This window comes from Bubalus kerabau, chromosome 11 (assembly GCF_029407905.1).
Source record: "Bubalus kerabau isolate K-KA32 ecotype Philippines breed swamp buffalo chromosome 11, PCC_UOA_SB_1v2, whole genome shotgun sequence".
Taxonomy (NCBI): Eukaryota; Metazoa; Chordata; class Mammalia; order Artiodactyla; family Bovidae; genus Bubalus; species Bubalus kerabau.
Window position 1 is genome coordinate 65,025,595 of NC_073634.1, and position 23,616 is coordinate 65,049,210.

Here is a 23,616-nt window from a genome sequence, read left to right on the forward strand (position 1 = left end):
GCCATGTTTTTCTCTGGATATATGCCCAGGAGTGTGTGTGTTCATTCTTAAAGGATGCTGAAATTAATTTTTAAAAATTCTTCCTCTCCCCTCCCCAAAGAGTATGCAAATTAATTTTCAAGTGTTTGGGAATTTTTTCTTTTGAGTTATGTTTCTCATTTGAAGAAACTGGGTACTCTTCCTTCCCTTTAAACTGAATAATGTGGAACATATGTGAATAAGATTACATCAAGTCTCAAGATATTAATGTTCAGAAGCAATTGAAGTCTTTCACATAGAGTTCCAAATTAAAATACCTTACTTCAATAAAATGCATATTGTGTCCTGATATTGCTATACTACTCACATTCCTACTTGACAATATTCCCACTCTAAAGTAATTTTTAACCTCAAAATTTCTAGATTGCTTAATTTCCATCAAGTGCTAAAAGTCTAGGAAACTCTACTAACTAAAGGCAAAGTAAATTCTAGATACACAATTTGAGTTAACTGTTTCCTGATGGAGCTGCCTCTGAGGTCTCAGCTCCTAGAATTAGACCCACCCACCAGTAAAGGCATGGGCTTCCCTGGTGGCTCAGCAGTAAAGAATCTGCCTATTAATGCAGGAGATGCGGGTTCAATCCCTGGGTCTGGAAGATTCCCTGGAGAAGGAAATGGCAGCCCACCCCAGTATTCTTGCCTAGGAAACCCAATGGACAGAGGAGCCTGGTGGGTTACAGTCCATGGGGTTGCAAAAGAGTCGACATGACTGAGGGATTAAACAGTTGAAGTACACCCTGATGGGAGAGCTTTGGAGCAGACAGTCCTCTTTTAAGTTGCTGGGGTAAAGTATAGAGCACCATAATATCTACAGGCCCCAGAAATAGATAGATTCAAACAGTTGATATCATTTGGGTTCTGTCACTCAGAGTAGGGTACCCTACAAGAGGGGAAACAGGGAACTCGGAAAAAGGTAGTGTGGAAGTCCTAGTAGGCAGAGAATCAATATCAGGGATGCCCATCAGCAAGTAAACTTAGCTACCTGGCTGGCATTCAGGAATAGAGTCCAGTCTCTGAGAAAGGTTGACGGTAGAGATGGATAATAAAAAACAGGACTCACGTTGTTGAAGATACTAAGTCAGATACCAGCCACAAGGATGCAAGGCAGAAACATAATTAAATAAACTGAAGCATAAGCAGGTCTTAGAAAATGAGAGGCTTGTAATAAGAATTTGAGCATATAGTCAGAGCTGCTGCTGCTGCTGCTAAGTCGCTTCAGTCATGTCCCACTCTGTGCGATCCCATAGACGGCAGTTCACCAGGCTCCCTGTCCCTGGGATTCTCCAGACAAGAACACTGGAGTGGGTTGCCATTTCCTTCTCCAATAGTCAGAGCTAGAATAGAACCAAATGTTGGCACTGAATCCACCTAAAATACAGTTCCTTTGCTAAGTTTAGGATTAGTCTCTCTGTCAAAAACTTTATTCCCTTTCAAGTCCTGCCCCATTCCCCTCTGGATTAAGTTCAGTTGAGTTCAGTCACTCAGTTATGTCCGACTTTTTTGACCACATGAATTGCAGCACGCCAGGCCTCACTGTCCATCACCAACTCCTGGAGTTCACTCAAACTCATGTCCATCGAGTCGGTGAGACCTTCCAGTCATCTCATCCCCTGTCATCCCCTTCTCGTCCTGCCCACAATCCCTCCCAGCATCAGGGTCTGTTTCAATGAGTCAACTCTTCGCATGAGGTGGCCAAAGTATTGGAGTTTCAGCTTTAGCATCAGTCCTTCCAATGAACACCCAGGACTGATCTCCTTTAGAATGGACTGGCTGTATCTCCTTGCAGTCCAAGGGACTCTCAAGAGTCTTCTCCAACACCACACTTCAGAAGCATCAATTCTTCGGCGCTCAGCTTTCTTCATAGTCCAACTCTCACATCCATACATGACCACAGGAAAAACCATAGCCTTGACTAGATGGACCTTTGTTGGCAAAGTAATGTCTCTGCTTTTCAATATGCTGTCTAGGTTGGTCATAACTTTACTTCCAAGGAGTAAGTGTCTTTTAATTTCATGGCTGCAGTCACCATCTGCAGTAATTTTGGAGCCCAGAAAAATAAAGTCTGACACTGTTTCCACTGTTTTCCCATCTATTTCCCATGAAGTGATGGGACCAGATGCCATGATCTTCGTTTTCTGAATGTTGAGCTTTAAGCCAACTTTTTCACTCTCCACTTGCACTTTCATCAAGAGGCTTTGTAGTTCCTCTTCACTTACTGCCATAAGAGTGGTGTCATCTGCATATCTGAGGTTATTGATATTTCTCCCGGTAATCTTGATTCCAGCGTATGCTTCTTCCAGCCCAGCGTTTCTCATGATGTACTCTGCATATAAGTGAAATAAGCAGGGTGACAATATACAGCCTTGACATACTCCTTTTCCTATTTGGAACCAGTCTGTTGTTCCATGTCCAGTTCTAACTGTTGCTTCCTGACAGGCATATAGGTTTCTCAAGAGGCAGGTCAGGTGGTCTGGTATTCCCATCTCTTTCAGAATTTTCCACAGTTTATTGTGATCCACACAGTCAAAGGCTTTGGCATAGTCAATAAAGCAGAAATAGATGCTTTTCTGGAACTCTCTTGCTTTTTCCATGATCCAGCAGATGTTGGCAATTTGCTCTCTGGTTCCTCTGCCTTTTCTAAAACCAGCTTGAACGTCTGGAAGTTCATGGCTCACGTATTGCTGAAGCCTGGCTTGGAGAATTTTAAACATTACTTTACTAGCGTGTGAGATGAGTGCAATTGTGTGGTAGTTTGAGCATTCTTTGGCATTACCTTTCTTTGGGATTGGAATGAAAATGGACCTTTTCCAATCCTGTGGCCACTAGTGAGTTTTTCAAATTGGCTGGCATATTGAGTGCAGCACTTTCACAGCATCATCTTTCAGGATTTGGAATAGCTCAACTGGAATTTCATCACCTCCACTAGCTTTGTTCGTAGTGATGCTTTCTAAGGCCCACTTGAGTTCACATTCCAGGATGTCTGGCTCTAGGTCAGTGATCACACCATCGTGATTATCTGGGTCGTGAAGATCTTTTTTGTACAGTTCTTCTGTGTATTCTTGCCACCTCTTCTGAATATCTTCTGCTTCTGTTAGGTTCATACCATTTTTGTCCTTTATCAAATCCATCTTTGCATGAAATGTTCCCTCGGTATCTCTAATTTTCTTGAAGAGATCTCTAGTCTTTCCCATTCTTTTGTTTTCCTCTATTTCTTTGCATTGATTGCTGAGGAAGGCTTTCTTATCTCTCCTTGCTATTCTTTGGAACTCTGCATTCAGATGTTTGTATCTTTCCTTTTCTCCTTTGCTTTTCGCTTCTCTTCTTTCTACAGCTATTTGTAAGGCCTCCCCAGACAGCCATTTTGCTTTTTTGTATTTCTTTTCCATGGGGATGGTCTTGATCCCTGTCTCCTGTACAATGTCATGAACTTCCGTCCATAGTTCATCAGGCACTCTATCTATCAGATCTAGGCCCTTAAATCTATTTCTCACTTCCACTGTATAATCATAAGGAATTTGATTTAGGTCATACCTGAATGGTCTAGTGGTTTTCCCTACTTTCTTCAATTTAAGTCTGAATTTGGCAATAAGGAGTTCATGATCTGACCCAGAGTCAGCTCCTGGTCTTGTTTTAGCTGACTGTATAGAGCTTCTCCATCTTTGGCTGCAAAGAATATAATCAACCTGATTTCGGTGTTGACCATCTGGTGATGTCCATGTGTAGAGTCTTCTCTTGTGTTGTTGGAAGAGGGTGTTTGCTATGACCAGTGTGTTCTCTTGGCAAAACTCTATTAGCCTTTGCCCTGCTTCATTCCTTATTCCAAGGCCAAATTTGCCTGTTACCCCAAGTGTTTCTTGACTTCCTACTTTTGCATTCCAGTCCCCTGTAATGAAGAGGATATCTTTCTTGGGTGTTAGTTCTAAAAGGTCTTGTAGGTCTTCATAGCACCGTTCAACTTCAGCTTCCTCAGCATTACTGGTTGGAGTATAGGCTTGGATTACTGTGATATTGAATGGTTTGCCTTGGAAATGACCAGAGATCATTTTGTCATTTTTGAGAGTGCATCCAAGTACTGAATTTTGGACTCTTTTGTTGACCATGATGGGTACTCCTAATTAGAAAACAGGTAATCAAAACTAAGGAAAACCTTGTGGGGCCTTCTCAGATACAGAAGTCCCTCTGTGTCCCCCATTCCTTGTCTGCAGGAAAAAAGCTTCAGTCCCCAAGTTCCAAAGAGTGGACACATAAGTTAACAATTACAGAAGTGAAGGAATGAAGAAACAAAGGAAAAGCAGTCCATCAAGAAAAGGATTGATAGGGTTGCTGTGTGCCCACATCACTCCATGGGCAGTGGGAGATGCTGTAGAAATTGTACTCGCAAACAAGAAAGAAGAGATTTGTCAGTCAAGACTGACAGAAAAATTAATTTTATTAAGCTCAGACTCTTCTACAGATGGTGACTATCTGCAAATGAATGTTCACAAGCTCCTGTGATTGGAGGTGTGCTCCAGGGTTGGTTGCTGATTCTGGAAGGCTCACCTCCCTCCTCCTTTGCCCCTCACCCCATCTGTTTCTGTAGGCTTTGATTGCCATGGACAAGCCCTTCAGATCAGTGCTTTTGAAGGACTGAGGGCTAATGTTGCTCAGATATCACCTGAGCCTTTGCAGTGGGAACACTGACTCCAAGACCCTAGACTACCAGAAAACTAACCCTAGGGAGTACCAAACAGTGAGAACTGACACAAAGGAAGCCACTTGAATACAAGACTCAGCATCACCCAACTACCAGTAGCATCCTGTGCAGGACGCCTCATCTAAACAACTACAAAAAAATACAAAACCAAATCATCAGCAGACAGGGTTACCACCTCACTCAGCCTTGCCCATCAGAGGAAAAACAAACAAACAAACGAACAGAAACTCAGAACAAATCTCACCCTATACAAAGTTTACACAAACCACTGGACCAACATTAGGAGGGCAGAAACCAAAAGGAAGAAAAATATTCAACAATGAACCCTGGGAAAAGGAGACCTCAAACACAATGAGTAAAAAAAAAAAACTGAAAATCCAGATAAATACTACACAAATTAAGGAACAAAACAGAAACACAGAAGTCCAAATAAATGAAGAGGAAATAGGCAAACTCCCTGAAAAAGAATTCAGAATAATGATAGTAAAGATAATCAAGGCTTTGACCATCAAGATCATCAAGATAACAACAAACTGGAGAAAATGCAAGAATCAATTAACAAAGACCTAGAAGAATTAAAGAATAAACATACAGAGACAAACAACACAATTACTGAAATTAAAAATACTCTATATGAAAGGAATCAATAGCCGAATATCTGAAGCAGAAGAGTGAACCAGTGAGCTGGAAGATAAAATGGCGGAAATAACTTCTGAAGAGCAGAATAAAGTAAAAAGAATAAAGAGAACTGAGGATAGTCTCAGAGACCTCTGGGACAATATCAAACACACCAACATTTGAATTATAGGGGTCCCAGAAGAAGAAGATAAAAAGAAAGGATATGAGAAAATTTTTGAAGAGATTATAGTTGAAAATTTCCCCAACATGGAAAAGAAAATAGTCAATCAAGTCTAAGAGGCACAAAGAGTCCCATACACAATAAAGCCAAGGAGAAACATGTCAAGACACATACTAATCAAACTAAAAAAGACTAAGCACAAAGAAAGAATATTAAAAGAAGCAAGGGCAAACAGCTAGTAACATACAAGGGAAACCCCATATGCTTAACAGCTGATCTTTCAGAAGAAACTCTGCAGGCCAGAAGGGAGTGGCAGGATATATTTAAAGTACTGAAAGGGGAAAATCTACAACCAAGATTACTGTACTCCACAAAGATTTCATTCAAAATTGATGGAGAAATAAAAAGCTTTTCAGACAAGCAAAAGTTAAGAGAATTCAGTACCACCTAACCAGCTTTACAACAAATATTAAATGGACTTATATAGTCAAGAAATACAAGAGAAGAAAAAAGATCTACAAAACCCCAAACAATTAAGAAAATGGCAATAGGAACATATATATCAATAATTACTTTAAATGTAAGTGGATTAAATGCTCCAACCAAAAGACACAGACTGGTTGAATGGATACAAAAACAAGACCCATATATATGCTGTCTACAAGAAACCCACTTCAGACCTACAGACACATATAGACTTAAAGTGAGAGGATGGAAAATATATTTCATGCAAATAGGAAGCAGAAGAAAGCTAGAATAGCAATCCTCACATCAGACAAAATAGACCTTAAAATAAAGAAGATTACAAGAGATAAAGAAGGACACTACATAATGATCAGGGGATAAATCCAAGAAGAAGACATAACAATTGTAAATACCTATGTACCCAACATAGGAGCACCTCAATACATAAAACAAACACTAACACACATAAAAGGAGAAATTGACAGTAACACAATAATAGTAGGAGACTTTAATGCCCCACTCCCACCAATGAACAGATCAGCAAAACAGAAAATTAATAAGGAAACACAAGTCTTAAATGATACATTAGATGAAATGGATCTCATTGATATCTTCAGGGCATTCCATCCAAATGAAGAAGAATACACCTTCTTCTCAAGTGCACGTGGAACATTCTCCAGGATAGACCACATCTTGGGTCACAAATCAAACCTCAGTAAATTTAAGAAAACTGAAATTATATCAAGCATCTTATCTGACCACAATGCTATGAGACTAGATATCAATTACAAGAAAAAAAATGCAAGAAACACAAACACATGGAGATTAAATAACACATTTCTAAATAACCAACAGGTTACTGAAGAAATCAAAAAGGAAATTTAAAAAATTTCTAGAAACAAATGACAATGAAAACACAACAACTCAAAACCTATGGGATGCAGCAAAAGCAGTTCTAAGAGCAAAGTTTATAGCAATACAATCCTCAAGAAACAAGAAAAACATTGAATAGACAACCTAACTTTACACCCAAAACAACTGGAAAAAGATGAACAAAAAAATCCCAAAACTAGTAGAAGGAAAGAAATCATAAAGATCCAAGCAGAAATAAATGAAAAAGATGATAGTAAAGATAGTAAAGATTAATAGTAAAAATTAATAAAACTAAAAGCTGGTTCTTTGATTAGAAAAACAAAATTGATAAATTTTTAGCCAGACTCATCAAGAACAAAAGAGAGAAGAATCAACTTAAAAAAATTAGAAATGAAAAAGGAGGGGTTAAACAGACAATGCAGAAATACAAAGAATTCTAAGAGACTATTATGAACAACTACCTGGCAATAAAATAGAAAACCTGGAAGAGATGGACAAGTTCTTAGATAAGTTCAATCTTCCAAGAATGAACCAGGAAGAAACAGAAATTATGAAACCCAAATACAAGCACTGAAATTGAAGCTGTGATCAAAAATCTACCAAAAAACAAAAGCTCAGGATCAGATGGTGTCACAGGAGAATTCAATAAACCATTTAGAGAAGAGCTAATGCCTATCCTTCTAAACTCTTTCAAAAAATTGCAGAGGAAGAAACAATTCCAAACTTATTCTATGAGGCTACCATCACCCTAATATCAAAACCAGACAAAGACAACACAAAAAAAGAAAATTACAGGCCAATATCACATATGAACATACATGCAAAAATCCTCAACAAAGTTTTAGCAAACAGAATTCAGCAACACATCAAAAAGCTCACATACCATGATCAACTTGCATTTATCCCAGGAACGCAAAGATTCTTCAATATACACAAATCAATCAATGTGATACACCATATTAACAAATTGAAAGATAAAATCCATATGATCATCTCAATAGATGCAGAAAAAGCCTTTGACAAAATTCAGCACCCATTTATGATTAAAACTTAAAAAAATGGACATAGAAGGAACCCACCTCAACACAGCAAAGGTCATATATGATAAGCCTACAGCGAACATTATTCTCAATGGTGAGAAACTGACAGCATTGCCCCTAAGATCAGGAACAAGACAAGGGTATCCAATATTGTTCAACATAGTTCTGGAAGTCCTAGCTATAGCAATCAGAGAAGAAGAAATAAAAGGAATCCACATTGGAAAAGAAGAAGTAAATCTCTCACTGTTTGCAGATGCCATTATACTGTACATAGAAAACCATATTTATGTACCCATAATGGTAGGGAAATAGATGGGGAAACAGTGGAAACAGTGTCAGACTTTATTTTGAGGGGCTCTAAAATCACTGCAGATGGTGACCGCAGCCATGAAATTAAAAGACGCTTACTCCTTGGAAGGAAAGTTATGACCAACCTAGATAGCATATTCAAAAGCAGAGACATTACTTTGCCAACAAAGGTCTGTCTAGTCAAGGCTATGGTTTTTCCAGTGGTCATGTATGGATGTGAGAGTTGGACTGTAAAGAAAGCTGAGTGCCGAAGAATTGATGCTTTTGAAGTGTGGTGTTGGAGAAGACTCTTGAGAGTCCTTTGGACTGCAAGGAGATCCAACCAGTCCATTCTGAAGGAGATCAGCCCTGGGATTTCTTTGGAAGGAATGATGCTAAAGCTGAAACTCCAGTACGTTGGCCACCTCCTGTGAAGAGTTGACTCATTGGAAAAGACTCTGATGCTGGGAGGGATGGGGGCAGGAGGAGAAGGGGACAAAAGAGGATGAGATGGCTGGATGGCATCACTGACTCGATGGACGTGAGTCTGAGTGAACTCCGGGAGTTGGTGATGGACAGGGAGGCCTGGCGTGCTGCGATTCATGGGGTCGCAAAGAGTCGGACACGACTGAGCGACTGAACTGAACTGAACTGAATGGTAGTATCAGAAAATTACTAGAGCTAATCAGTGAATTTAGCAAAGTTTTGAGATACAAAATCAATACACAGAAATCACTTGCATTTCTATAAACTAACAATGAAAAATCAGAAAGAGCAATTAAAGAATCAATCCCATTCACCATTGCAACAAAAAAATTTAAATATCAAGGAATAAACTTACCTAAGGAGACAAAAGAACTGTACACAGAAAATTAAAAGACACTGATGAAAGAAATCAAAGATGACATAAACAGATGGAGAGATATTCCATGTTCCTGGGTAGGAAGAATCAATATTGTGAAAATGATTATACTTCCAAATGCAATCTACAAATTTAATGCAATCCCTATCAAATTACCAATGGCATTTTTTACAGAACTAGAAAAAAAAATTCACAATTCATATAGAGACACAAAAGACCGCAAAAAGCCAAAGCAGTCTTGAGAAACAAGAATGGAGCTGGAGGAATCAACCTTTCTGACTTCGGATTATACTATGAAGCCACAGTCATCAAGACAGTATGGCACTGGCACAAAAACAGAAATATAGACTAATGGAACAAGATAGAAAGCCCAGAAATAAGCCCATGCACCTATGTGTACCTTATTTTTGACAAAGGAGGCAAGGATATACAATGGGGCAAAGACAGACTCTTCAATAAATGGTGCTGGGAAAACTGGACTGTTACGTGTAAAAGAAATTAGAACACTTCCTAACACAATACACAAAGATAAACTCAAAATGGATTAAAGACCTAAATGTAGGACCAGAAACTATAAAACTCTTAGAGGAAAACATAGGCAGAACACTTGATGACATAAATCAAAGCAAGACCCTCTATGACCCACCTCCTAGGGTAATGGAAATAAAAACAGATGTAAACAAGTGGGACTTGATTAAACTTAAAAGTTTTTGCACAACAAAGGAAACTATAAGCAAGGTGAAAAGACAACCCTCAGAATGGGAGAAAATAATAACAAATGAAACAACTGACAAAGGATTAATTTCCAAAATATACTAGCAGCTCATTTAACTCAATGCCAGAAAAACAAACAACCCAATCAAAAAGTGGAGAAAAGACCTAAACAGACATTTCTCCAAAGCAGACATACAGATGGTTAACAAACACATGAAAAGATGCTCAACATCACTCAATATTAAAGAAATGTAAATCAAAACCACAATGAGATATCACCTCACACTGGTCAGAATCAGTCAGTTCAGTTCAGTAGTTCAGTCGTGTCTGACTCTTTGTGATCCCATGAACCACAGCAAGCCAGGCCTTCCTGGCCATCACCAACTCCTGGAGTTTACCCAAACTCATGTCCATTGAGTTGGTGATGCCATCCAACCATCTCATCTTCTGTTGTCCCCTTCTCCTCATGCCCTCAATCTTTCCCAGCATCAGGGTCTTTTCCAATGAGTCAGTGCTTCACATCAGGTGGCCAAAGTATTGAAGTTTTAGCTTCAACATCAGTCCTTCCAATGAAAACCCAGGACTGATCTCCTTTAGGATGGACTGGTTGGATCACCTTGCAGTCCAAGGGACTCTCGAGAGTCTTCTCCAACACCATAGTTCAAAAGCAGCAATTCTTCAGCACTCAGCTTTCTTTATAGTCCAACTCTCACATCCATACATGACTACTGGAAAAACCACAGCCTTGACTAGACGGACCTTTGCTGACAAAATAATGTCTCTTCTTTTTAATATGCTGTCTAGGTTGGTCATAACTTTCCTTCCAAGGAGCAAGGGTCTTTTAATTTCATGGCTGCAATTACCATCTGCAGTGATTTTGGAGCCCAGAAAAATAAAGTAAGCCACTGTTTCCACTGTTTCCCCATCTATTTGCCATGAACCGTCATCAAAAAGTCTACAAACAATAAATGCTGGAGAAGGTGAGGAGAGAAGGGAACACTCTTGCACTGTTGGTGGGAATGTAAATTGATACAGCCACTATGGAAGACAGTATGGAGATTCCTTAAAAAACTAGAAATAAAATCACCATATGGCCCAGCAATCCCACTCCTAGGCATATACCCTGAGGAATCGAAAATTGAAAAAGATACATGTATCCCATTGTTCATTGCAGCACTATTTACAATAGCTAGAACATGGAAGCAATCTAGATGTCCATCAACAGATGAATGGATAAAGAAGTTGTGGTACATATACACAATAGAATGTTGCTCAGCCATAAAAATGAACACAGTTGAGTTAGTTTTGATGAAGTAGATGAACTTAGAACCTATTAAACAGAGTGAAGTGAGTCAGAAAGAGAAAGATAAATATTGTATTCTAATGCACATATATGGAATCTAGAAAAATGGCACTGATGAATTTATATACAGGGCAGCAATGGAGAAACAGACATAGAAAATAGACTTATGGACATGGGGAGTGGGGAGGAGAGGGTGAAGTTTATGGAAAGAGTAACACAGGAATTTACATTACCATATGTAAAACAGATGGTCAACGGGAATTTGTTGTATGGCTCAGGAAACTCAAACAGGTGCTCTGGATCAACCTGGAAGGGTGGGATGGGGAGAGAGATGGGAGGGAGGTTCAAAAGGGAGGGGATATATGTATACCTATGGCTGATTCATGTTGAAGTTTGACAGGAAATGGCAAAATTCTGTAAAAAATTATCCCTCAATAAAAAATGAATTAAAAAGAAAAAAGAAAAGAAAAGCATTGATAGCTTAAACAATGTAACAGTTCCTCCTCAAGGGACAGACCTAACAATCTGACCCATATCCTTGAGCTGTTTTGCAGAAATTAAGACTCCCACCCAGGTGGAGGATGATGACTATATGCTAACCACAGCACAAAGACCCCAGACTGAATGTAATGAGAAAGTTGATGACTAAGATTCCCAAAATATCACCCTGTTAACTTATTAACTACTGATCAGAAGAAAGTTCATGAGCTGACCACACGTCCTTCAACACCCACCCTAATACTGCCTTTTAAGACTTCTTCCTTGAGAGTTCAGGTCTCTAGAATATGAGCTCCCTATTCTCCTTGCTTTGTGCCTTGCAAAAAATGCTGTACTTTCCTTCATAATATCCAGTGTCAATGACTGGCTTTGTTGGGCATAGGATGATGGAACCCCAGTTTGGTTTGGTAACAAGGTGGCTTGATGCTGAATCTCATAGCATTGGGCTAAAACCTCTTAAATCTCTTCTGTTCAAGGTCTGGACAGGACAAAAGGATAAGCTAAGTTCACAGTTAGGACCAAGTAGAGAAGAAGAGTACTATAGATACTTGGCATCAGGTAAGATCTGACTGATGATACAGGAAAGGAAGGGCCTACCTATGTACTAACTGTGAAAATTTTTCAATAGATGGGAATACCAGAACACCTTACCTGCTTCCTGAGAAATCAGTATGCAGGTCAAGAAACAACAGTTAGAATCAGACATGGAACAATGGACTGGTTCCAAATTAGGAAAGGACTATGTCAAGGCTGTATATCGTCACCCTGCTTATTTAACTTACATGAAGAATACATCATGCAAAATGCCATGCTGGGTGAAGCAGAGGCTAGAATCAAGATTGCCAGGAGAAATATCAATAACCTCAGATATGCAGATGATACCACCCTTATGGCAGAAAGCAAAGAGGAACTAAAGAGCCTCTTGATGCAAGTGCAAGAGGAGAGTGAAAAAGCTGGCTTAAAACTCAACATTCAAAACCTAAGATCATGGCATCAAGTCCCATCTCTTTCTCTTTGGTTGCTAAGTTGTATCCAACTCTTGCGACCGCATGAACTGTAGTCCCCCAGATTCCTCTGTCCATGGGATTCGCCAGCCAAGAATACTGGAATGGGTTGCCATTTTCTTCTCCATCACTTCATGGCAAATAGATGGGGAAACAATGGAAACAGTGATAGACTTTATTTTCTTGGGCTCAAAATCACTGCAGATGGTGACTGCAGCCATGAAATTAAAAGATGCTTGCTCCTTGGAAGAAAAGTTATGACCAACCTAGACAGCATGTTAGAAAGCAGAGAGATTATCTTGCCAACAAAGGTCCATAGTCAAAGCTATGGTTTTTCCAGAGTCATGTATGGATGTGAGAGTAGGACCATAAAGAAAGCTAGGCACCGAAAAACTGATGCTTTTGAATTGTGGTGCTGGAGAAGACTCTTGAGAGTCCCTTGGACTGCAAGGAGATCAAACTAGTCAATCCTAAAGGAAATCAGTCCTGAATATTCATTGTAAGGACTGATGCTGAAGCTGAAAATCCAGTATTTTGGCTGTCTGATACTAAGGACTGACTCATTGGAAAAGACCCTGATGCTGGGAAAGATTGAAGGCAGGAGGAGCAGGGGACTACAGAGGATGAGATGGTTGGATGGTATCACCTATTCAATGGACATGAGCTTGAGCAAGCTCCAGGAGTTGGTGATGGACAGGGAAACCTGGAAGATTGCAGTCCATGGGGCCACAAAGAGTCAGACATAACGGAGCAACTGAACTGAACTGAGCTATGTACTGGCCTTTTGAAATAGGCCTTGAAAAGAGAACATAATACCTAAAACTTAACAACAAAAGGAAAATCACTTGAACTGTTAGGCTACTTCTAAGAAAAAGAAGACCTCTTAGTAAGGGAAAGTATTCAGTGGGATTAAGAAATAATCAAGGTGGGAGAAAATAATAGCAAATGAAGCAACTGACAAACAACTAATATCAAAAATATACAAGCAACTCCTGCAGCTCAATTCCAGAAAAATAAACGACCCAATCAAAAAATGGGCCAAAGAACTAAATAGACATTTCTCCAAAGAAGACATACAGATGGCTAACAAACACATGAAAAGATGCTCAACATCACTCATTATCAGAGAAATGCAAATCAAAACCACAATGAGGTACCATTTCACGCCAGTCAGAATGGCTGTGATCCAAAAGTCTACAAGCAATAAATGCTGGAGAGGGTGTGAAGAAAAGGGAACACTCTTACACTGTTGGTGGGAATGCAAACTAGTACAGCCACTATGGAGAACAGTGTGTAGATTCCTTAAAAAACTGGAAATAGAACTGCCTCATGACCCAGCAATCCCACTGCTGGGCATACACACCGAGGAAACCAGAATTGAAAGAGACACGTGTACCCCAATGTTCATCGCAGCACTATTTATAATGGCCAGGACATGGAAGCATGTCCTGGATGCAGATGAATGGATAAGAAAGCTGTGGTACATATACACAATGGAGTATTACTCAGCCATTGAAAAGAATACATGTGAATCAGTTCTGATGAGGTGGATGAAACTGGAGCCTATTATACAGAGTGAAGTAAGCCAGAAAGAAAAATACCAATACAGTATACTAACGCATATATATGGAATTTAGAAAGATGGTAATGATAACTCTGTATGTGAGAGAGCAAAAGATACACAGATGTATAGAACAGTCTTTTGGACTCTGTGGGAGAGGGAGAGGGTGGGATGATCTGAGAGAATTATACAAGTTTTATTGAAACATGTATAATATCATATAAGAAACAAATCGCCAGTCCAGGTTCAATGCAGGATACAGGATGCTTGGGGCTGGTGCACTGGGACGACCCAGAGGGATGGTACGGGGAGGGATGTGGGAGGGGCGTTCAGGATAGGGAACACGTGTACACCCGTGGCAGATTCATGTTGATGTATGGCAAAACCAATACAATATTGTAAAGTAATTAGCCTCCAATTTAAATAAATTTAAATTTAAAAAAAAATGACACACACACACAAAGACACAATCAAGGGCTTCCTGGGTGGCACAATGGTAAAGAATCCACGTGCAATGCAGGAGACACAAGAGATGTGGGTTCGATCCCTGGGTTGAGAAGATCCCCTGGAGTAGGAAATGGCAACCCACTCCAGTATTCTTGTCTGAAAAATCGCATGGTCAGAGTAGCCTGGCAGGCTACATACAGTCCAAAGTGTTGCAAAGAGTCAGACACGACTGAGTACATTCCAAAAAAATCCAATGATCATATTTTTAAAATATACTCTCTTTAGCTTTCCTTTACACATAATAATGTATGAAAGAGTCAATAAATACTATAATTAAGGACTTTTTCTAAGTTTAGGATGGATCAGGGATTAGTGTTCTCTTCCTAAACACTAATTTATCAAGTGTTTCACAGAAATTCCCACCTAGGAAGTTGCTTGGCACATTTTTTCTCTTGACTCATTGTCTGACTCACCAGTGAGATAAACTGTGATGATCCTGGAAATCTCTGGGGTCCACCATTTACCTCCTTTCCCCATATCATTGCTCAATTTCTGTGTCTAGAGTAGGAAATACACTAAAAGATTCAATATATTTTAAGTGGGATGTAAGAATTAGCCTTGTTGTCATAGACTTGCTATCCTGATTCCTGGGTGGCCATATGTTAGTTCCTAACCCTATCAACTTAGATACATTTCAACTTCTGGTCTTTAATTTCTGCCCCCTAGTATTCCAGTTTCTTGCTGGGATGGAGCTTTAGGCACTAAGACTTATTCCACTTGGCTGGACAGCTGACCTATCTATCTCTGGATCTGGATTCCTGAGAGTATGAATCCTATTTCCTATACTTTCAGCTTCTGATTAAAATTGTTTTCGAAGATGATGATAACTCTAAGCCATGGAAATGATGCCTGTTTATCTTGGAACACTTCTTACTGTGTGAATATTTGCCTGGAATAACAGTGAGACTGGCACCTTCTCATCCTTAGGGATTAGGGAGGACCTCCATAATGTCTTACATAGAGAAAAAAAGCAGAGATCTGGAACCTGACAGATTTGAGGTTCATCCCAGCTCTGTTACTTAATTTTAGATAAATTACTGAACTTCTCTAAGCCCATTTTCTCATCCATTAAAATGAGGAGTAAATCCTACTCATATGATAACTGTGAAAATTAAATGAGATTTAAAATGTAAAGCCTCTAATACAGTGCTTGCATGTAAAAGTTTTTTTTAACAAATGATAGCTATTTTAATTATTAGCAAATGTAAGAAAAGGTAAATTCATTCAGCCCCAAAAATGCTTATTAAGTGCCTTTTAACTGCCAAATATTTTATTGAGCTCTGGAAGGAGGTAAAAAGGCAAAGATGACATGGTCCTCTGATAGGGAAAAAGAATAAGCCAATAGACATCTTCAACAAAATTTGTAGACAGTGCAATGGCAGACATCAGTCCAGAGTGACATGTATATTCCTCGGAGGAGTATCTGAACTGGAAGTTATAATCCTGGATGAGCATCCTAAAGAAGAAAGCTGATTAGTAAGAAAGGGGGATGAAAGGTGCTCCTGGCAGAAGCATGGAAGAATTTGGTAATTGGGAAATTCCAAATACTTTGTCAAGGTGGTTGGAAGATGGACTGGGAGTAGGGAAGTAAGTCAGCAAGGGAAATAGAAAGGTAAGTAGAGGTCTCTCCTGATGGCCCTATGGCTGAGCTAAGGAGTTTGAGATCCAACCAGAGGGCTGTAAGTGGCTGCTGATGTTTAAAGCAGAGGAGCAACATGATCAGATTTATGTTTTAGCAACTCCAAAGCACTTCCATTGTGCTGGATTTGAATAGCATTGAAAACAAAGGCAGAACCATCACAGTAGAAGTCCATATGCTACTCTTGAAGTATGCTCCTCTCTTTTTAATTCTATAATCCTTTCAAAATAATTTCAAAGGTACTAAGATAACAAAATAAAAACCATTTTAAACATAAAGTGTATTTCATTATGAGCTTCTTGACTTTTTAAAAAACAAAATTATACATCTTCAATGATTAAAATAAAATTCTAAAATCCTGACACATGCTTCCATATACTACGGTCTTAATACTGTGCATGTAACCCTAGTAGTCACAGGTCTGACTGAAAGTGACTTAATAAATAAAAATTTTATTTAATGTGAAATGCTTAGTCATCCAGAGATTAGTGTAGAGCTATATCTACAATTAACTCTATGTTTTTGACAATTGGTAAATGTTAAAATCTTAAAATTCTCAGTTTTGTAAAATACTCAGTACTTTCTCACATATATGTCACACTATTATTTTTAGGATACTGACAAGAAATTTAATTTTTGAGAAATGATTATAAAAGAATTTAAAGAACTGAATTATAAGAAAGGTATCTCTTGTATCATACTCACATACAATGAACTATTAGGTTAAAATATCAGATATTGGTTATATCTATTTCTTATGTGGTCAAACAAGTCACCCAGATCATACAGAAAAGGCATTTTCCAGCCAACACCCAGCTCTGAGTTGACCTGTTTCATGCTTATATTTTGCCATTTATCTTTTACCCCTAATGCTGGCTTCACTTGTGTAGCAGACACTAAGGTAATTTCTTCAACAGCTATTCCACCTCTTGACACTGTGCATCTGCCATTTGGTTTAAGGAACTGACCTACGCAAGTGAGGCAAGTCCTGATCAGTCTGCCTCAATCAATACAATCAGATCTTTCTTGCCTATAACTGGTCTAGGACCTAATGCTTAAACCTGTCAGCACACGGAATTCCTTTAGAAACAGGAATAGGAACATAATTGTTCCTAGAACAATAAGACATGCCAAGAAAATTGTTTGGAGACTTCTGGGAAAAGTTCTTTCATTTATGAGTGACTCATTAGAAAATGGCTTAAAAAAAAAAACCAAATAAGCATGTAGCTTCAATCATTACTACCACCCTATAACTATGAGGAAACCACTTTAGGATATAACTGATATTATTCTGGGTCCTTGATGACATTGTTGAACTGAGTTTTAACCAAACCTGAAGCCCAGTCTACCTCTGGACTTTCAGTTATCCAACCAATGAATTTCTATACTGTTTATGCCACCACTTTCAGTTGGGTTTCTGTTATTTGCAGCTGAAAGTATTCTAAATGTAGCCTTTTGCCTACCACCTTTGTTTCTAACATGATGAACCCATTGGCTGTTTTTCTTAGTCTTAACCTCAGCACTCATCTATCCAGACATTTACAGTGAACATTTTTGTTGTCTATCCAATATCCAGACCTACCTTCTTCCACTAGGTGATATCATGCAAGGATAGGTTGTATGAACCTGGTGTAGCCACAAAATAAATTAGCCTGAGAACAAAGTTGATATGCTTAAAATGACAGAACAGAAGAATGGAAAAAAATACAAGGCCTTGATAATTAATGTCATTTAACTGACGGAACACTATTTTCAGACTTCTATTATCTGAATAACAAATATTCTCATTGTTTAAGATAATTTGAGCTGGAGTATTCTATTGTTTGAATTTGAAAATGACTAAAGTATTGTAGCAATTTCTAGTACTAGAGAAAATGGTAGCAAGAATAAGAATGCTAGTATATGTTGACTACTTCTTATGGTTTTCACTAAAAATGCACAACAAGTGGGAAGCTTAGACTGAAAGGAGAGAAGGAAGTGGGAGGCAGTAATAGGAGATAAACTTAGTTGCCAAAGTTTCTCCTATGGCTCTCCTGCTAAATAATCTACATCAGACAAAGGCAGTTAGTTTTATGTCAAATACAGGTTTACAGAAGGGGCTTCTCTATCTACATTCATTGTTTTCAATTGTACTGGTGACATAGGTCATCGAAGTGTGAACCAGGGGGAATGGGTAAATCTCAGAGAGATGTCTATGGTTAGAAGACTGAAGTGCTCAGACCCAAGGACTGTGTCTAATTGGGTTTTCTGATCCTTTTTACTGATCTGTGGAATCAGCCAAAGAAATCAGGATCTACTAATTTCGCTAAGTTTCAGGGAAATTATAAGCCTGGCCAATTCACAGCAATGAACAATTCTACGACAGTTCAGTTCCTAAGGCACCCTTCCAGTCACTCAAACTCACACTAACAAAAAGTGCTAATCCAATACTTGTGTCAAATGTGTCTACAGAAGACAATGAAAAGGAAAGATGGTCTCAAAAGAATGGAACTAAGGGCAATAGAAGGCAATGTTGTTGTTTAGTCACTAAGTAGTATCTGACTCTTTGTGGTGTCTGACTCTTTGCAACCCCGTGGACTATAGCCCATCAGCCTCCTCTGTCCATAGGATTTCTCAGGCTAAAATACTGGAGTGGGGTGCCCTTTAATGGAAGGCAACAGGTTATCCCCAAAACCAGAATCAGAGACTGCCATCTGACTGGCCAAGGGACTCATCACTATTGGGTGGGCAGTCCTCTCTCTTCTAATAGGATACAATATGGGCTCTAGGCCAATATCCACTGAATGCCATTTTCATTCTCCCCTTTCCAAATAAGAGTTACATTTATATCTATTTTGTTCCTTCTCTATTATTTCATATTGAAAATGAAGTAGAAAACTTAACTTTAAGCCTGGGGTCCCTGGGTCACAAGGAGCCAAATCCAGACCTGATAGAGAACTCTTGGCCTTGGAGCTGGATGTGGTTACTGGCTGAGACTTTGGGTTGTCTCCCCTGGGGAGACAATGAATGTGTCTCACATAGGTAGGGACATTTTTTTAGATTGTATGTGGGGAAAAGGATGTATGAAGTTTGACATAAATAATAGTGTTGATTTTCTACTCCATATCCATTTTCCCTTCTTACTTATTGAAAGGGTCCTACTTTTGTTCAGGTACCCACCCCTTTCTACATGTCCACATGCATCAGCAAAGACTGGTCTCATGCCCACTCCCATGAGGTAAATCCTGACTAGTCTAGGCTAGTCACGATTTTTCTATTCTTCTTTCTGGTAACTTTCTGGTAACTGTTTTACACATGGGCATATTGAGCAATGACACGAGGGAAAGTTTGCTTTAAAACTCCTGGTAAAGATTTCCCTACTTTCTAAAAAATTACACAAGGAAGTCAGAGCTTCTCTCTGTGCACTTTATCATGTCTGGTCATGATACACGAGCCTGCTGCAGCCATCTGGTAACCATTCGGAGAGCTTTGTGCAAAGTATAAAGCTGACATACTTGGTGATGAAAACAATGGAAAGAAACAGGATCCTTCAGACAATGAATTAAATAGTCTTACAAACTCTCTAGCTCAGGATTTCTTGTCATGTATAATAGGAAATATCCTTATGGTTTAAATCTATTCAAACCGAGAACATCTTTTACTTACAGTTCAAAGCATCCTCACTGATTTATCTCTGTTTTCACCTGATTAATATTTTGTAATATTTTGTAATGCAAACTTTTCTAGAGGCAGAGAGACTGGACACTGACCTAGATACTATTTTCCAGTGTACTTTTTGGAGCATGAACACACTTATTCAGTTATGCCACACAAATACTAATTCAGATCCTAGACTTTCAGTATCTCTTATGAATTGTGACCCCCTAAAATTGATGTGCTGAAGTTCTAACCCCTAGTCCCCTAGAATGTCTTATTTGGAGATAGGGTCATAACAGAGCTAATCAAGGTAAAATGAAATCTTTAGGATGAGTCCTAATTCAACATGACCAGTGCACTTAAAAGAAGAGGTATTTGGACACAGACACAGAAAGAAGGAAAATAATGTGAAGACACATGAGAAGAGAGTCATCTACAAGCCAAGGAGAGGAATACACTCTTCCCTCACAGACTTCAGAAGGAACCAATTCTGCCAATACCTTCACCTCAGACTTCTAGCCCCAGAACTGAGACAATACATTTCTGCTGTTTAAGTCACTCAATCTGTAGTACTTTGGTATAGTAGTCCTAGCAAACTAATACAGTCTCTGTGCCACTTCTGCTAGGAACTAGGAAGAAGTCTTTCTTTCTTAACAAACGCTAGTCACTTATTTACATATACAATTTAATTTGACAAGCATTTATATTATATAATTAATAGGTTATATTATAACCTATTAACTACTTGCAGGAAGTGATAATTCTTTAACAATTGAATTTTTTAAAGAAAACACATTGATAAGTAAATAGCATATTCAACCTTAAATGAGTATGTTGTTTTTGATGCTTTCTTGTAAAATTAAGGTTCTTCATTTAAAAAAATATATTAAAAATACCATTTCAATGTTCAAATGTTTCCTTTCTTCCAGAAGAAATTTATGATTAGGAAAATTAAATAAAAATAAACCTCTTTATCTGAGATTGTAAATAGACCACAATTATCATAATTAGAGAACTTCCCCAGTGGCTCAGCAGTAAAGAATCTGCTTGCCAATGCAGGAGACATAGGAACATTAGATGATAGAGAGAAACAAACTGGCAAGTTGGAAGACAGAACAGTGGAAATCACTCAAGCTGAATAGAAAAATAAAACAATTTTTTTAAATGAACATAGTTTAAGATATCTATAGAACAAGTGTACTAACATTCATATTATAAAGGTCCCAGAAGGAGACGAGAGAATGTGGCAGAGAACATATTTGAAAACATAATAGCTTGAAACTTCCCTAATCTGGAAAAGGAAAAAGACATTCAGGTCCAGGAATCAGAGAGTCCCAAGCAGCATCAACCCAAAGAGGAAAATGTCAAGGCAGACTGTAATTAAAAAGGTAAAAAATTAAAGACAAAAAATCGTAAAAGCAACAAGGAAAAAACAAGTAATGTACAAGGGAATTCCCATAAGGCCATCAGCTGACTTTTCAGCACAAATCCTTGCAGGCAGCCAGAAGAGAATGGCGTAATAAATTTGAAGTGATGAAAGAGAAAAACCTGCAACCAAAACTTCTCAACCTAGCAAGGCTTTCATTCAGATTTGAAGGAGAGATCAAAAGTTATATAAGCAAGCAAAAGCTAAAGGAGTTCAGCAACACAAAATCAGCTTTACAAGAAATGTTAAAGGGACTTCTTTAAGAGAAAAAAAAAGGCCACAACTAGAATTATGAAAATTATAAAAGGAAAAATCTCATTGGTAAAGGTAATTATATAGTAAAGATAGTAAATCGACCACTTATAAAGCTAGTGTAGAAAGCTTAAAAGATAAAAGTAGTAAAATCATCCATATCCAAAATAAGCAGTCAAGGGTATGTAAAACAAAAAGATGTAAAAGATGTAAATGTGGGTGGGGGGTGGTGAGTGAAAATGAAGGGTTGTTAAAATACATTTGAACTTAAGAGGTGAACAACCTAAAATAATCATATATGCTATTTATTTTATATATGTATATAAATTTATGATATTTAAACTTCACGGTAATTACAAACCAAAAATCTATAATAGATACACATACAAAAAAGAGAAAGGAATCCGAACATAACACTGAAGTTAGTCATTAAATCAGGGGAGAAGAGAAGAAATGAACAGAAAAGAACTACAAAAAGAATCCCCAATTAACAAAATGGCAGTAAGTATCTACATATCAATAGTTACTTTAAATATAAGGGAACTAAATGCTTCAATCAAAAGACATAGAAATGATACATGTATATATATGGCTGAGTTCTTTCACTGTTCACCTGAAACTACCACAATATTGATAACCTTAATACAAAACAAAATATTTAAAGTTTGGGAAAAACAAACAAACAAAAAAGACACAGAGTGCCTAAATGGATACAAAAACAAGACCCATTTGTATGTTGCCTACAAAAGACTCTTCAGACCTATAAACACACACAGAGTAAAAGTTGGGGGATGTAAAAAGGTATTCCATGCAAATGGACAAAAAAGTAAAGTTGGAGTAGTAATAATTATATTAAAAAAGTGTGTGTATTAGTTGCTCAGTCATATCCGACTCTTTGCAACCCCATGGACAATAGCCCACCAGGCTCCTCTGTCCATGGGATCTTCCAGGCAAGAATACCAGAATGGGTTACCATTCCTTTCTCCAAGGGGTCTTCCTGACCCAGGGATAGAACCCAGGTCTTTTGTATTGCAGGCAGATTCTTTACCATCTGAGCTAACATGGAAGCTCATATTATACAAAATAGACATTAAAACAAAGCCTGTAGTAACAGACAAAGAAAAACATTACATCACGAGATCAATCCAAGAAGAAGATATAACAATTGCAAATGTATATGCACCCAACATGCTGCTGCTGCTGCTGATGCTAAGTTGCTTCAGTCATGTCCGACTCTGTGCGACCCCATAGACAGCAGCCCACCAGGCTCTCCCATCCCTGGGATTCTCCAGGCAAGAACACTGGAGTGGGTTGCCATTTCCTTCTCCAATGAATGAAAGTGAAAAGTGAAAGTGAGGTCGCTCAGTCATGTCCGACTCTTAGCGACCCCATGGACTGCAGCCTACCAGGCTCCTCTGTCCATGGATTTTCCAGGCAAGAGTACTGGAGTGGGGTGCCATTGCCTTCTCCAATGCACCTAACATAGGGGCACCTAAATATATTAAGCAAATATTAACAAACACAAAGGAAGAAACTGATAGTAACAGAATAAGAATAGGGAATGTTAACACTCCATTTACATCAATAGATAGATCATCCAGAAAGAAAATAGTAAGGAAACACTAACCTTAAATGACACATTAGATCAGATGAGCTGATGTATATAGAGAGAGCATTCCACCCAAAAGCAGAAAAATACACATTCTTTCAAGTGCACATAGAACATTCTCCAGGATAGATGACATGCTAGGCCACAAAACAAATCTCAATAAATTTCAGGAAACTGAAATTATTCAAAGCAGCTTTTCCAACCACAAGACCCTCAGACTAGAAATCAACTATAAGAAAAAAGCTGCAAAATCCATGAACACAATATCCATTAAACTAAACAATATATAACTAAACAATCAATGGTTCACTAAGAAATCAAAGAAAAAAATTTTTTTAATTCCTGAAGACAAATGAAAACAAAAACACAATATTCCAAAATCTATGTGAAATAGCAAAATCAGTTCTC